At 35.3% G+C, this 15,311-nt stretch overlaps 1 long non-coding RNA gene across 1 annotated transcript; it reads right to left on the bottom strand.

The window, feature by feature from the left end:
• Window positions 1-576: 576 nt before the first annotated feature.
• On the bottom strand, window positions 577-4,265 carry LOC129423102 (uncharacterized). The gene is made up of 4 exons (XR_012372615.1): window positions 4,177-4,265; window positions 3,414-3,446; window positions 3,141-3,288; window positions 577-1,483 (listed from the first exon to the last, which is right to left on the bottom strand). It is a non-coding gene; the product is annotated as an uncharacterized lncRNA (long non-coding RNA).
• Between the last annotated feature and the right edge of the window lie 11,046 nt (window positions 4,266-15,311).

The following is a 15,311-nucleotide window of genomic DNA, read 5'->3' on the forward strand; positions in this document are numbered from 1 at the left end:
TTATACAGAACATTAAACAGTTCATTTAGTTAACCTCATTAAGCAATATCCATTAGTAAGAAAATGTTGTTAAAAAAACATGAATCAGCTTAAAATGTCAGGTTGATGTACAATGATCCACAAGCTTGGACCTACCTACCATTTAACATGTTTCTTTAAAGCAACGTACACTGAAAAAAAAAATCCTTTCAATTTACGTAATTTTAATGTGTACATCGGTCCCACATGATCCGATTGTTTAAAACCAAAATAATTTTCTCAAATTAATTTTTATATGTCAGACCAAAACATTTTAATTACTTTAAGTAGTCTAATAGAAATATGTTGACTCAAAGTGCTATTTCTCTTTACTATAACACATTTATTTTGTAATGTTTAAGTAATTTAATTATGTAAGGGGACTAGATTTTCATCTGTAATTCCAACATGCTTTTTTAATGCTTATATTATGGGATTATGTAACTCTAAAGCAATTTCATTATGTCTCTGGCACCAGAATAATCACTCATAATTATCCAAATGTTATTTATTTCTTTTTTAAATACAAAATACATTTGCATTGGCATAAAAAGAGTTTTGTACAAATGTTTAGTGATATTGAGGCAAACCACTGCTTTCAGATCATCAATTCATTTAAATCACTACACATTAATTCAATAACTATTACAACAATCAGCACATGCAGTACATACATAAAGGGGCAATTTCCCAAACAGGTTGTAGATTAATCCATGACTAGGCCCTAGTTATATTAGGATATTTTTACAAAAATAAAGTTTACAAACAAACCTACCTTACAAAAACAACACTGGAGTACATCTTCAGACAAAACAATGGCACTGATATATGTCAAGATATGTCAGTGCAATACGTTTTCAAATTAAGGCATTGCAAAAGTCTGGGACTAGGAAAAGCCCCATCTGTGAAACTGACCCAAATGTTTAAAATAGTTACTATCACAGTAGATTTAGAAGTGCTAAAGCACAAACACTGCATTCCAAAGAGACATGCAAAACAGTAAGTACTATTATTTATAAAATGGATTTACAAACTGGAAAATAACACTCCTTCAGAAAGTCAGAGCTACAGCATTTATAAACTTTTAATAAAAGATTCAACAAAAACAAAATACAACAACCATTTCCAAAATCGACTCAGAGCAGCAAACTGTTAATGTATTAATAAGAGAAAACACTTAAAACAGATTAAAAAGTCAAAAATGAGCAGCACAGTCTTTCTGATCCTTTCACTGAAAGAAACTGTTCGTTAAAGTTACTCTCAATGCAGTTTGGATTCCTCAAAAATAAAGCGGAGATCAGGTTTAAGGCATACATCAGCTCAAACACGATGTTGCAACACCTTCATGGCTTCCAGGACTATACAAAGATCCTCTTCTTCATCACAAGAAGCATGTTGTTTGAGAGCACAAATCCCAACATTGGTGTCTTCATATGACCTCACTGATGCTGACTTCATCCATGCCCTGTACAAAACAAACAAATGTAGTTAAAGAAACAGAAAAAAGGTTACCGTTACAATAAAAGTGTCATTGGAAATTAGTACAATGCAAACAAATATAAATGTAAGTATACAGACCCATGTGCATTGCCACAGCATGTTACAATTGGTAACAAATACATGGGTTACAAAGCAAGGCAGCTGCACTGTCCACTGCTCTGGGTGTGTGTGTGTGTGTGTGTGTGTGTGTGTGTGTTCACAAGGGATGCTCCGATCGATCGGCCGATAATGGCATTAAATGACTCGATCAGTGCTCGCTAAATCTGCCGATCTCATAAATCTTTCTGTTTACTTTTGTCATCAAAAGGATCCTGAATGTGGCTGCAATTAAAGAAATTTTTTTACGTAGCATGAGCATTTTTACAACCCTTTGCTCATGTGCGGCGTGCAGATTTGTATGTCTCTCTTTGCCTTTACAGAGATATGCGTATTTTCTATGAGGACGTGCTCCGGTCAACAGCGCGAGGCGTCTTCACATCCCCATCAAACAGCGTATACAACACATATCTATCACGGACAATTGCATCCTCATGCCAAAAGTTTCTTATTTGCATGCGTTTTAAAGTTTTGAGCGTTTAAACTTTTATTTTCCTCACAGCTGCTTGTCTGCGTTCAGCCGCCGCCCACACACAGCAGCCTGTCATCAGTGCACGTGAAGAGAGCGATTTCTCTCTCACGTCTTAAAGCTGCAGTAACCTATTCATCTCTCAATAAAATCACTCTCTGCTCTTGACTAAAGAACTTTTATACTTCATACGAATGCGTGTATATTTAATTAATACAGTAAAGACTGTGAAGTGTTTTATTTTAAGTACTTTGAGGAGACATACGCCTTTTTAAAGCCATATAAAATTTCTCTATGCAGAATAAATATTTGTTGTGCTTATTTATTTGAGTCACTATTAAAACAATAATATACCTAATTACAGCAAGTAATATAACAAAGGCAACATCCGTGGTATTATTTTATCTAGAAAAAATGTAACAGTTACAGTCATCAAAGAGCTTGCATATCAGCTTTAAAAAAATCAGAATCGGTATCGGCCGATCACGAAGATTACAAATCGGTGATCGTATCGGCTGCAAAAATCCTGATCGGAGTATCCCTAGTGTTCACTACACTGGAATGAGTTAAATAAAGAGGCCACGTTTCGAGTGTGTGCTACCATACCTGACAATCACAGCAAAAGTGAATTCTCTCATTTTCTCACTCTCGTGTTGTTACAGACCTGTATAAATGTCTTTGTTCTGATAAACATGAAGGAAGATATTTATTTTGAGAAATGTTTGCAACCAAACTGTTCATGAGCCCCATTCACTTCAATAGTATTATTTTTCCCCACTATGGAAGTGAATGGGGCTTATGATTGGTTTGGTTACAAACATTCCTCAAAATATCTTCCTTAGTGTTCAACAGAACAAAGACATTTATACAGGTTTGTAACAACATGACAGGGAGTAAGTGATGAGAATTTTTATTTTTGGGTGAACTACCCCTTTAAATCTTCCCAGGTGTTTTAATGACCCGTGTGCCAAAAGATGTTGTAACTAAAACATACTAAACGTTCTGTACCTCCAACAATGTTTACACATTTTTATGTCTATGAATCTATATTACTTACTTCTGTCATTTGATCATTGATTGTTCCAAGTCTTTTTGCTAGCTGTCCTCCTTTCTGATAGAAAAGTTTCATCAGGTTTTTGGATTGGAGGTCCAGGTGACACGCAGGAACATAAGACAGTAGTGATTCTTTTAAATTCAGCATTTATCTGAAAACAAATGAACCAACCATTATATATTTGAGTACTGCGAGTCAAAGAATAATACATGTATATTAGTTACAAAAATAAGATTTAGCTCCTAACAGCAGTACAAAGTAAAAGAAATGACTTACCAATGCTGTGTAGCGCATGCAAGGATGATGGACCTATAAGAGGAAATATTCAGAGGTGAAATCAACACATAACCTCAAATGATGAAGGTCACACATACATAGAGCAATAATGAAAAAAGTATTATATCTGTCATAGGACGCAATGTTGGACAAAATGAGATCTTAAAACAACAAGGTTCTCTTCTGAAAACGTCAGCTTTAAGGTGTGGCACTTCAAAGCGATTTTTTTTTCAGTTAATATAGCAGACGTCACGCGAGACATTTAAAAAGCTTTTTCTAATAGAATCAAGTGTTGCTCGTGGCGTAGCGAAGTCATGAATAACTGACGCCTGTCTGTTCATCTGATTAAGCAGACCGTTTGTTTCATACGCAATGTCATTATTAATTTAGTCAATTGATATCATCTGGTAAATTACTTACATAACGTTACTCTGGACAGAATAACTTTTGGTTAGCGTTTTATTTGTCCTGATACGTTTCCATAGAACAGCTGAGTAAAAAGTGCCTCAAAAGTCAACTCAAAGCTGACAGTTTTCAACTCGGATAAAACTATCAAACGTGAAATAACGTTATTCAGCTGACATTTTTAAAACGCTGTGTTTTTCTTTATGAGCTTGACTGACTGTTAACTTACTCCACCAACCTCCTCCAAACTAATATTTACTACAAGTCATTGCAATGGCTACATATTGTAAACAAAAATAGTCTATCTAGTGAAGATATATCAAGTATGAAGCGAACATAAATAAATAATAGAACTTACTTTAATAACGTGGTGTCCGTCTGAGAGAGTTCTTCTGACTGACTGGCAGTGACTGCTGTGCTTAGTCTTCATTTTGGCGCCCAAAAAAAACCGATCTTTATTCTTCTTTTATGGCAGTTGATGTCCTTCTCATTGAGCTATACTGCCCCTGCTGCTCAGGAGGTGCCGTTTTGTGTGCAAACCCAATTTTATTGCTTTAAGTATTCAATTCAATCAATTTTAATCAATGTGAATATAATGTGTTCATTTTACATTCAAACAAAACATTTTAATCCTAATCAATTAAATTATGTTTACACAAGGAATATAAATATTTTGTTTTGCATATACATGTTTATTTTATTTAAATTCAAAGACCCACTAAGTCCATTTTTTTCAGTGTATGTTCATCAATACTTTAATACAAATCTGCTTTAATCCCCACCTCGGGCCATTTAGAAATACCAGTTTGTTGTCAAAATCCATTAAGAGTCTGACAAAAAATAATGGTAATTTACAAGAAAACATGTCAGTTGCATGTCGAAGGGTTTTGCATCTGAGCTCTTCAGTTGTTTGTCTCTAGATGACTCAGATAAATGATTTTCATATTGATACAATATCAATAAAATGGACTCTAGCTGTTACTGGGGCGGTACCCTTTAAAAATTATTAGAGGTGCATATTACCTAAAAGTACATACTAAAAGTAACAAATGTATACATATCTGTACTTAAATGGTAAATATTAGGACCTTTTTAAGGGTGCTGTTCCAGTGACAGCTTAAAGGAACACGCCCACATTTTGGGAATTTAGCTTATTCACCGTATATCCCCGGAGTTAGATAAGTCCATAGATACCTTTCTCATCTCCGTGCATTTTGTAACTCTGTCTGACGCAGCCCCCGCTGGCTTGGCTTGGCACAAATACTGGAGGTGGGTGGCTCCAGCTGGCGTGCTGCTCCCAATGGGTGACAGAGTGGCGTGAACATTTTCCTATTTATGTGTTGTGGTTTGTATAGTCACACACAGCCATCTTTTAACAGTATACATACTGAGAACTATATTCTCTGAAGACAAAGCACTGCTACTGGGCGGAGTGATTTTCACAAATCTGACCGAACTCTCTGCTCCTCACCAGGGGCTTCTCGGGTGCTGCGAGCAAATCACTCAGCCCAAGTAGCAGTGCTTCGCCTTCTGAGAATATATGTATACTGTTAAAAGATGACTGTGTTTCATATGACCTTGTTATTTGTACACCGTGTGACTATACAAACCACAACACATAAATAGGAAAATATTTGCGTTATTTTGTCACTTATTGGGAGCCGTTTGCTAGCTGGAGCCATTCACTTCCAGTCTTTGTGCTAAGCTAAGCTAGCGGGGCTGCGTCAGACCGAGTTACAGCACGCACGGAGATGAGAAAGGTATGTATGGACTTATCTAACTCTGGGGGATACGGTGAATAAGCTAAATTCCCAAAATGTGGACGTGTTCCTTTAAAACCATTTTTTGTATGATACTCAAAAATAGATAAAGATTTGTGAACTAAACATTATGCCATCCTTAGTATTGTATGAGTCCTATCTCTCACAATGGTCCTCATGTGCGAGTCTGGTTTCTCCCAAGGTCTTTATTCCACTTAAACATTATTGCAGTGCCACCTTTGGCTTGATCACTGGGAGATCACATGTCACTTTTACAGACTTAAAAATATCAGACACTACTTCTATTTTGATATTTTTGCCTGTTCCCCAATTTTCTGTAAACCTCATTTGCAACAATGTAAATTGTGAAAAGGCCTTTATAAATAAACTTAAATTTAATTACGATTCTCCGAAAAGTTAATGAAACCAGTAAAAATATGCCAAGTTATTAAGAAAGAAAAATATTTCAATTGCCCAGAAAGCAAAAAAACAAAAAGCAAAAACAAATACAAAATAAATATGCATTTGCATTTGAAAGTCATTTGAATATCCACCTGTATATAAAAGTGGGTCTGCTGCCATGACTACATGTATATTTAGATTTCTTTGATTGTGTTTGGCATGAAACATGCAGACAGCAGACAGCCGTCTGAAGCAAGCGGACACGCAGATGGTTGACATCACATGCAAATCAATTAAACCTGCATGAAGGATGAAATGTAGACATCCACACCACACAATTCCTTCACAGACCAGAAATAATCCACTCACTCACTGCAAACCGCTGTATTTTTATACAGTATAGATCTATCAATAGAAATGTGTTAAATGAGTTTTAACAAGGTTTTAAATAGACTCCTGTCATTCCTCACAATTATTTATAGCCTTATAATTTAGCAGTTCATCTATATGAATGCTCATTTTTGTTCATTTATTTTAAATGTCACGTTCTTCCTGATCCCATTTTTTAGACTTTAGTTAGTGTGTAATGTTGCTAAATTGATAAAGCTCAAAGTTCACTGCCAGGCGATATATTTTCTTTAACAGAAGTCCTCTTTCAAAGCCTACAACGTACGGCCGGATAGAATGACGTCAATAAAACTGTTTTTACTAAACTCCGCCCACAGGAATACATCAGTCGCCAGTTAAGCTCAAACGGCTCTGCTAAGCTGAGCTGCTGTCGAATCATAACACACTGAATAAACTACACAATCAGAACTCGTTACGTATTCCTTAAGGAGGGACTTCATAGAACAAGGAAGACATCAGTCTGTTTTTAGGACAGTGAAAACACCGCTATACAGATAAGTAAATTGTGTGAAAATACCTGTTTTTTTACACGTGAAACATAAACACATGTTATATTGCACAATGTAAACACAATCAAAGTTTCAAAAACACAGAAAGAATGAGACCTTTAAATATATGACCCTGTCTGTGAAATCCAGGCTAAAGTCTCATAAGATTTGGACTATTCAAGTTTGATTCCAGTCACTGTTTTCAAAGTTGGCAGGACCTTAATCAACAGCAAAGATATCAAGGTTATTTTTTCACAGAATATTCTTTATATTATTTAAGTTGATTTTATGTAGAAAACAGTAAATCACAAAAAACAACTGCTGGGAAACAGACACATACTGTATTTCAAAACATATATTTTTACAGACAGATATAGAAAATAACTTTATTGGTACAGAGGATAGAGAAGATGCAATACACTTTCTGACATAAACAATAGGAAAGTGATCTACAATTCACACTTAAAAATATAAGAAATTGCAAAGAAACAAGTCAAAGCTCTACACAGTTAAGACCCAGAAGAGACAAATAAGCAGCTTTTATCGCTGTTGTCCTTGCCGAGCCAAATAGCTTATTTTTCACTGCTGCACCAATCGACTTATGATTGTGTAATCCAATCCAAAATACATAGTATCAGTTAAATTATCTTTATTGAAACCACCCCTGTCTGTCCAGATATCTGAGTTGTTTCCAATAAGTAAAAACTATACAGTATATGGAACCTGTGGACCTCAACAAAAATAAACAACATGACATATTGACACCTAGGTTACCAGTTTCAAGGTATACAGAGGTTTTAAACAGGTGTCAAAACCACTAAAATGTTCTGTGATACCGTCTCCAAAGTACGAGCTGCGTTATAAAATTCATTAAGTCATGTGATTGATTTGATGTTTACATTTAATATTTAATACATTAAAATAATGTAATGTAATGTAAATATATATATGAAGAGTTTGGTTCCAAAACGCAATAAATCCATTTTGACAAATTTTGGTAAAAACGTGTTTTCTATACCAAGAAAGTGACAAGATGAAAACCACTATTTTCTGTTACAAACTTTCACATAGCATCTTAAGGTTATAAAAACATAAAAAATTCAAATCCATAACTAGATTTTCAAAGATTTATTATAAAAACGAATTATTTTTTCCACAAAATGCAATAAATCCATGACAGTTTTTTATTTCAAAATGCAATAAATTTATTAAATCAATGTATAAATGTGCATTCATCTTTACCATTTTATATTTATTTAGTTGACTAGTGGTATACAATGAAATAAACATTAATGGCATTAAACAAAACACTTACTTTGTTATATTAAGGACACTGTCATTGCTGCAGTTAAACTTGATGTTGTCTCTTTACATTTTTCACAGCGATCAGATTAAAATGTTTGGGTCCTGCTCGATTTTCGTTGACTTTGAGTAAAATAATGTTAAGTTTTTCATAAGATCCTCTGGGGTCAATGTGTTAGCATGAGAAGGTTGATGCTGTCTGGAGAACAAGCACCCGAGTGCCTTTCGCGGAAATTATTAGATGTTGATGGCTTACGTTTCTTTCCCGTCACAGAAAACCATCACAGGTTCATCAATGCAATTAAAGTATAATTTTGTTTTGTTTGTTGATCACGAAGTACAAAGTAGATCAGTGGTTTTCAAACTGGGGGCTGGGGCCCCCAGGGGGGCCGCGAAATGGTGCCAGGGGGGCCCCAGTTTTATGACATTTTATGAAATACATTAATTTATCATGAATTCTGTGTAATTAAACCTAAAAAAAATAAGGCTACTAACCAAAATAGCTACTTTTTTGTATAATTGAATGTTTTTTTATTAAAATGTTGAGTTTTAGAACAGTTTTTTGTCACAAAATTTTCTTTGGGGGGCCGCGAAAGGAATGCATCGTACACAAGGGGGGCCGCACGCTGAAAAAGTTTGGGAACCACTGAAGTAGATGAGGAAAACTAGGACTCCGTGTACTCAGCGCGCCGCCATTGTTTGTTTACATTGCGTGACTGGTGGGCTGTAATTTCAGGAATGGATTTATTGCATTCTGTAAAAAAGGAGGAGTGGCGTTTATCGCATTTTGGGAAAAAAGGGAGAAAAGATGACAGAATAACACGGCGGATATTGGATTTTATAATATAATATATTTTTGAAAGCATATTATAATTTAAAGGCTTAATTTTTACCTGGCATTTGAAAATAACACATTTTAGTGTTGCAATGGCAATACCGCAACAATGTGAAACCGTGGTTTTTTTGCTAAAGGTCCACTGTAAAAAAAATTCTGTAATTATGCAGCTGGTTGCCAGTAACTTACTGTAGAAGATAAAGACTGAAAATGTTTCATGTTCATTTAACTTTGATCAAACTGTTGCTAGTAAATAACATAAATGTAGAATCTACAGCAAGTTACTGGCAGCTAGTTGCCAGTAATATCCAGTAATACTGTAATTTCTACAGAAATTTTTAACAGTGTCATACTGCCAGAATCTTATACCGGCCCATGCCTACTGTGACACCTTTCCCTTGTGTGCACTTCTAAAAGTTTGAAACAATCATTATGATCATCCATGTGCAGAAATCATACAAGCATGATTATGTAAACTATAATTAGAATGCAGGAAATTAAAATAAAAGAAAGTTAATAAGGATTTTTTAGAAAATGAGCCACAATGGGCCACATGCTAATGCTTATGATGTTTGGAATTGTATCTGTTCTGAGCTGGTGACTCAACAAGCACAGTAAATTCATTGCACAACACAATGAGGGTCAACTTCATCTGTTATAGAAAATGATGGTATACCATGTGGTTTTACTCCTACTATGGCCCAGTGGTCATAGAAATCTGCAGTGTGTTAAGCTGTGTCACTCACCTGAACTGGTGTCAAAATATGATCACACATGATAAATCACACATTCTGCACCTGCTGCGAAATAAGTGCTTTTAAATTTCAGCAGAGTCTGCCAGCGTTATTAATAAAAGTGCAGGCCATAATAAGGTGCTCGGAGCATTCCATTAATCTTCAGATAAAATTACGCTTAAATTGACAGTATAGTCTGACTAATTTTCACCAATTATAGTTCATTATGATAGAAGAGGGTCTAACTAAAGAGCACATCTCAATGGCACTCAAACTGTGTGGTCAAAGCATCCACAATAGAACATTGGCAATAGCAGAGCATTAAATCTTACAAAATAAAGAGTGTTAAGTTTGTGCTAATTGCAGGTGCTCTTTGTTTAGAAAATGTGTTCAATTGAAGCACAGATTTGGCCTTTTCTGAATTATGTATTTATTCCTTTTGTTGTGCAAGCACTTTCATTTAAACCTGACAGGCACATTCAGATGTATGCAGCAGGTCTACATGATAAACGGAGCTCTTCTTTTCACAGCCTTGCAGCAGTGTGTAGCATTTCTAAAGACTGAAAATAAGAGAATGGCGGTCGACAAAATCTTTCAGATGAGGCATCATCATCAAGTCGTTTTATTCAAACTGACAGCTCCCATTTCAACATCAATATTTAATCATTTTACTTTTTAAAGCAGTGGTTCCCAACCAGGGGGCCGGGGCTCGCAGCGGGGCCTCAGCAGATTTCCAAGGGGGCCTCAAGCTGACTTAAAATTATTGGACAAAACATGCATTAAAATAAGCAAAAATCAAGATGTTTTGGCAATTGTAGTAGCAAATATACATCTGTCTAGTCATTCCAAGTTAATTTTATGTGGAAATTGAGTGGGGGGCCTTCAAATATTGTTGTGGGCAACTAGGGGCCTTGAAGTGAAAAATAAATTTTGGGTTGTTATGCAACCATGGGTAATAAAACCCATAAAAAAAAGGACAGGACATACAGTAAATTATACATTTAAGTTGAAATTGTTTAACTAATTTTTTAACCTCAAAGCTCCCTTTCTGTCTGTGATTTTGAAGCTTTGATTGTGTTTATAGTGGGCAATATAACATGTGTTCATGTTTCACGTGTAAAAAACACGGTATTTTTTACACAATTTACTTATCTTTATAGCGCTGTTTTCACTGTCCTCAAAACAGGCTGATGTCTTCCTTGTTATGACCAATGACCGCCGGCAGAACTCGCTTAATCTCCGCTTAATCTCCGCTTAATCTCCTTATCCGTTTCAATGTATATATATATATATATATCCCATATATATATATATATATATCTCCCAAGGGTTTTTCCCTCCTAGGACTTTTTTTACTTCCCTGGTTAAAAATTCTGGGTTTTTTTCTCCTAGGGGGTTTTTTAACCCGGGGAGGCAGCCTTCTTGGGTTTAACTTCTATACGTTACATTAGTAATACATTCGCTTTAATGTTGATTTATAGCCGCAACAAATTTAGCTGCTTGTGCTATCGTGTATTATGTTGTGCTATCTGTCGATTTTCTGTGCTTTTCACTGCTTCTCTTAATGTAAAGCTGCTTTGATACAATTACCAAATTGTGAAAAGCGCTATATAAATAAAATTGAATTGAATTGAATTGAATTATGTGAAGTCCCTCCTTCAGAAATACGTAACGAGCTCTGATTGTGTAGTTTGTTTAGTGTGTTGTGATTCGATAGCAGCTTAGCTTAGCAGAGCCATTTGAGCCAAAGCTGGTGACTGACATATTCCTGTGGGCGGAGTTTAGTCAACAGGGCATTTTACTGACGTCATTAAAGCAGGAAATAGAGGGCTGTAGTCCAAACCGGCCGTTCGTTGTAGACTTTTAAAGAGGAATTCTATTGAAGAACATATATCGCCTGGCAGTGAACTTTGAGCTTTATCATTTTACAGGTATTATTTATGCTATTATAGCAACATTACACACTAACTAGGGTTTAAAAATGGTATCAGGAAGAACGTGACCTTTAAAGTAAAATAAAAATATGTGGGGATTTAACAAAAATGCTGCATGTTTTTAACAGTGTGGGTCAATTTTAACACAGCCGTGTGTTCTGTCCAATATTTAACCAACATGGGTAAAAATAACCCAGCCATTTTTAGAGAGTACTGATAGCAAAGAGGGCATTTTAGTACCTTAACGATACACATTAGTATCTATCAAACGTACATATTTCTACCAAATATATATTTAGTTTCAATTTTAAGAATCCTTTTGATAGCAAATTTAAAAAAAGCAAAGTTCTGCACAAAAGCAAGATATTTAGAAGCTTATATCCTTGAGGGCAATCCTGAACCTCTCTAATACTGTCCTGTTCCACTGTAGGGAAGATCCTGTGCTCCTTTGCCCTTATCAAAAGACAGCAGATGTTCTAAGCCTGTCATCCAAATCCCCACTCCTTCTCGAAAACACTCAAATTTTGTCTGAAATAGCATTCTAGATTCTGTTGTCAAGACCCTAAAACTGCAAAACCATCTAAATGTGTTAATAGTGTGTTATACCACAGGTGAGGTATTGTCATAGACAATAGTTAGGAAGTTTGAATAAATGATGAGGTGATCTAAATTGCAGATTTTTGGGTGAACTGAAGTGTTTAAATACTGATGATGAATTGGGAACTGTCAGTTTGAATATAAAGGCTCAGTGATGATGATGTTACTCATCTGAAAGATATCTGATCTGCAAAGACCAGGCAGAAAACAATGTCTGAAATTAAGGCTCAAAAGAAAAGCACACGTAGGTGTTGGAGTTATTTATAGAATGAAGAAAACAAAAATGATTTATCTTCCAAAAATCTGACTCATTTTATACAAAATGTTGTAAATTTCAGTGCGTGCATCTCTGTAAACAACTGTAAGCCATTTAGATACGAATAAGAAATTGTATCTTACAGATAAGGAAAACTGAACAGAGTCCTTGTTTCCATTATGAGTCATCTCTATATTTATTCTGCTGCATTGCTCTGGTAATGTGGACAAATGACACTTTAGGACAAATGACACTTCATTTGCTTAATTTTCCTCAGCTCTGGATCCAGCACCATGGACAGCATTACATTAGGAGAACTTAAAGAGCAACTATCGTCCGATTTACAATTTTACATTTCCTTTGGTGTGCAAGTGTGTATTAGTACATGTTAACGATTTGCAAAAGGTACTAACTCCAAAGTAAATGGTGATGCGAGTTATCGTTTCCAGCGTACGTCTTTTTTCTTAGACTGCAACAAACACACGGATTGTAAGCAACAGTTTCCTGTTGGACTCACAGCCTGTAAGTTAACTCCTGTTAGCATTGCATTGTGAGCGAATCTTTCAAATATGGTAAGGAGGTCACATTTCCGGCTGATGTCAGAGGTATTCAGGCCAGTCACAACGTACAGATTAGCTGGCCAGTCAGGGGCAGAGCGCTTTTCAGATCGGTGAGCTTTGTACAAAATCAATGCGTTTGAGGTAAGGCAGGATATCTGAAGCTACAAAAATGCACAGTATGTGTGTTTTTTACCATAAACCACGCAAACACTTTGTATTATACCAAATACACAAAATAATGTTGTTTGAAATAGGTGCACTTTTAAGGTGCCAAAGAATAACTATATGTTAGCATTTAGGCTGAAGTTCCACTATTGACTTTACAGTTACGTTTGGCAGGTCCATACTGAAAAAAATACAAAGTTACCACACAGAAACGTCCATTAACAATCTCCAAACAATTAGTTGTTCCTCAAAATCTATATTTTCGCTTGATACAGGCTCAAACATATAAGGTCTGTTTACTAATGTGAGCTACTGGCATGAGCCTCAGAGCAGAGCCAATCAGAGCAGAGCTCGATATTATTATTTATGACTCCATTGCCTTATTATCCAAATAGGGCAAAAATAGACAATTTCATTCAAAGGACAAATTGTAAAAGTACATGTAAAAACGTAAAACATGTAAAATATTAAAAAGTACTTTTCCTCATCTCTTAATCTTCAAAATGTGTCACCATTTATACAATTAATTATTTAATTTGAGCCACTGGAATATGTGGCCATGTCTGTAAATTTCAGGCTAAATTCTCATAAACGAATTGTGAGTTTATATTTGACTTGGTCTTAGTAAGTATTAAAGACATCAAGGTTATATTTTCACAGAATGTTAATTACATTTTGTAGGATGATTTTTTGCAGAAAACAAAAACAAAAAATTAACAAAAAATAGGTTTTGCAGCCAGGGTTACGTTTTACTTATACTTAAAACATATATTTTCTATAGTATATAATTAGTATGTGAAAGATAAATGTATCTAAAATCTCTTACATTCATACCGCCACCGACGAGAGCGTCAAAGTGGCCGGAAGTCATTCATTTTCAATGAGAGCCGGCGGCGAGCAGTGACAGTGCCGTGGTTGGATAGTGTAGATTAAAGGGTGGTATTATCCTCTTCTGACATCACAAGGGGAGCCAAATTTCAATGACCTATTTTTCACATGCTTGCAGAGAATGGTTTACCAAAACTAAGTTACAGGGCTGTTCTTTTCACATTTTTAGGTTGACAGAAGCACTTGGGAACAATTATAGCACTTAAACATGGAAAAAGTCAGATATGTCCCCTTTAACTTTCAGTGATTAATGGATATTGTTATTTATTTTATTTAGTGACTAGTCAATAAATCAATAAATTTTATTTTTGATTAAATTACATATTTCTTTGTAAACAAAATGTATTTCGTTAATTACAGTTATAGTTTTCTGTATAATTAGTACACATTATTGTCACGAGTCCTGTCTGTGTCTACCCTGTTTTAGTCTGCTTGCCTTCCCTCCTGTTCTTGTGTTGCTCCGCCCCCTTGTTTGTTAGCATGGACATTCATTGAACTCACTCATTACCTCTTGTCTATTGTCATAGTGATTCATTGTCTCTGCTTTGTCATTGGTTCTTGTTCTGTTTAAATACTCTGCTTGTTCATTACCTGTTTGTCAGTCGATATTTAATGTTATGCCGTGCCATGTTTGTCTGCCTTGTGTTCCTGTTCCTTGTTTTTTACCCTTTTTATATTTATTAAAACCTTAATACTGCATGTGGATCCACACCTTGTCTTGCCTTTATACCTTGCCATAAACCATAACAATTATAGCACTAACAACTTAAATGCATTACCAAGATTTAAGCAAATATCCACATAAAAATGTCCTGAACTTAAATTCTTAAAACAACCTACTGACACACTTTTGATATCGGTTGTCACGGCTGAAAACCTTGTTTGATTGTTCTATACAGAGAATCTCACTTGACATTCCTGTATCTCATCCCCATCACAGTGGGAATCGCACAGCTGCTTGTCGCCACTGGCTTTACAATGACAGCTATCAGCATGGGACATGATTAGAAGAAATTTAGGCATTGGAAGACACAGAGCCAGGAATTTACACTGATATTTTTGTGTAGATGACTGGAATTTTAATCAATGTTTTATACATCACTGTTCTATGTTTATTTTTTTACATGTTTTTAAAACAACTTATTCAGGATTACTTAAAATTAT

Source organism: Misgurnus anguillicaudatus, chromosome 12, assembly GCF_027580225.2.
Source record: "Misgurnus anguillicaudatus chromosome 12, ASM2758022v2, whole genome shotgun sequence".
NCBI classification, from domain to species: Eukaryota; Metazoa; Chordata; class Actinopteri; order Cypriniformes; family Cobitidae; genus Misgurnus; species Misgurnus anguillicaudatus.